This window comes from Lactuca serriola, chromosome 9 (assembly GCF_051521515.1).
Source record: "Lactuca serriola cultivar US96UC23 chromosome 9, Lser_US96UC23_V15, whole genome shotgun sequence".
Taxonomy (NCBI): Eukaryota; Viridiplantae; Streptophyta; class Magnoliopsida; order Asterales; family Asteraceae; genus Lactuca; species Lactuca serriola.
In genome coordinates, this window is record NC_136416.1 from 188,748,128 (window position 1) to 188,750,341 (window position 2,214).

Here is a 2,214-nt window from a genome sequence, read left to right on the forward strand (position 1 = left end):
TTTGATTGAGAGATTTGTGTTATAAATAATGAAGCATGCATGTAATTTGAAGAAACGTGGATGGACTAGAAAATTATTTGCTGAGTCATTATCGAGCAAGAGTAATTAAGTAAGTGTTTTACTCTTTGAAAGATGTCCAAAATATTATTTATGAATTGTGGAAGCAGGAATCCAACGCATAGGCTATTTGGAAATTAAAAAGTAATTCTCTTTTTTTCTTTGCTATCATGTAACATATATAATACTTTTTGCGAAGCGATGTTATTTTTATTTTAGGGTTAGATCGTTCTCTTAGAGGATTTAATTAATGGATTTATGCATTTTTAATTTTGAATCTTTTATGTTTTCAAAAGCAAAAGGCGAATTATGGGAGATAGAGCCTTAATCGAAGGATAAACCAAAAGAGAATAACCGATGAACTTATTAAGTTTTCTTGAGCGGAAAAAGAGCTGCTTAATAATAATAATAATAATAATAATATAATAACAATAATAATAAGACATGTGTCATAAGATTACCAGTATTGGACTTTTTATAGCCCGCAAGATTTTTGTATTATATCATCATTAAGTCTACCATCATTTGTAAAGATAATTTCACCACACAAATCGTCCCTTTACACCTTTATTGACATTTCTTTGCTCATACCATGTTCATTTAAATTCTCTGTAAAACCAACTATATCCGATCAAACAAGCCACACAAAGCTAAATATCATAATTGTAAATAGATCAAAATATATAAGCATAACCCAAAGAAAAAAAAAACTTATTAATTATAGTACATACAAAGGAGGAATACAACATTCTTGTCAACGTAACATCTTCCTGTAACCAACTATATTATCTCGGGGGTGTCATCTTCTTTTTCCTTTTCCGCCTCTTTATCTTCTTTACCCCCTTCTATGACAAGCGGGTTCTTTCTGGAGGGGTTTACCACACAATTCGGGTCCCGAGGATCACATGTAGGAGCTTCGGCTTTGGTTTCTCAAATCAAAATTAAAATTATTCTTTATTAGCTTTTTACACCAAGGTTAAAGGTGCCTTTATTGTTTCATATCGATAACAAGTCAAACAAATCTTATTAGAATACAATCCTCAACTCAAAACTCCATTTTACACCCCTTTGCTTTGTCATAGTAAGACAGGCCAGCCTTTTCAAGTGCTTCTGCAGTTCTTTCGGTTAGTCCGGTGGGAGGTGCACATTTATCTGGACCAAATGCAAAAACAGTCAGGAACCCAGTTACTCCAAACCTTGCTTGTATATCCTGAAAACTTATAATCGATTAGTAAACAATTATATAAAATAATATTAGTTTAAATTATAAAAAATAATGAAGAATACATTTTCCACATCACAGTCAAGTTCACCAAACTTGACCTTTCCTTCCAAAGCCTTTGAAGCCTTGTCCCACTCAGGTTTAAGTTGTTTAACATATGGACACCTGAAAAGAATATATATATATATATATATATATATATATATATATATATATATATATATATATATATATAAAGGTTTAAAATTGAATATGATAAGGTAAAAAAGAATAAGTATATGTGGAATAAATTATTACCAGGGTGCTCCGAACAAGACAAACCAAACATCTTTACTTTGCATAACCAATTGTTCAAAATTTCCTGAATTCAATATAACTGAGGCTGTATCACCGCGTCAACGAGATTTAAATTTCCGGTGAATGATAAAAAGAAGAAAGAAATAAAGATCAACACATTTGACGAGCGATTCATGGTTCCTGACAGATGAATGGAAAACAAAAAAACGTATTCTTGTGTTTGATTGATAAGAGATGTGTGCTATAAATAATGAACCATGCATGTAATTTGAAGAAACGTGGATGGACTAGCAAACTATGTGCTGAGTCCTTATTAGCAAATGATGGGGTCAAATTATGCCTACATTAATGGACTAACAGAACTTTTTATTCGTTAAGTTTAACATATTAATAACTTTTTTATTACTTATTACTCTTTTGAATATATTTTTATTAACAGAGTGTATATATTACAAATCCATCAATATATGTGACCTATATCTTATAAAAAAATATTATGCAAATTATATTTTATGGTTCTAGATGAATAGTTATCTTTCACTGTTGTAAAAATCCCGACTAGGTCCCGATTAATCTCCGATCAATCCATAAGCGTTACTCGACCGACTAGAGGGCGCCTAATGATTAATCCCTGCATA

The 2,214-nt window shown here is 31.0% G+C and overlaps 1 long non-coding RNA gene across 1 annotated transcript; it reads right to left on the reverse strand.

Moving 5' to 3' along the window:
• Window positions 1–646: 646 nt before the first annotated feature.
• On the reverse strand, window positions 647–1,672 carry LOC145074755 (uncharacterized). The gene is made up of 3 exons (XR_013692095.1): window positions 1,577–1,672; window positions 1,345–1,444; window positions 647–1,267 (listed from the first exon to the last, which is right to left on the reverse strand). It is a non-coding gene; the product is annotated as an uncharacterized LOC145074755 (long non-coding RNA).
• Window positions 1,673–2,214: the final 542 nt, after the last annotated feature.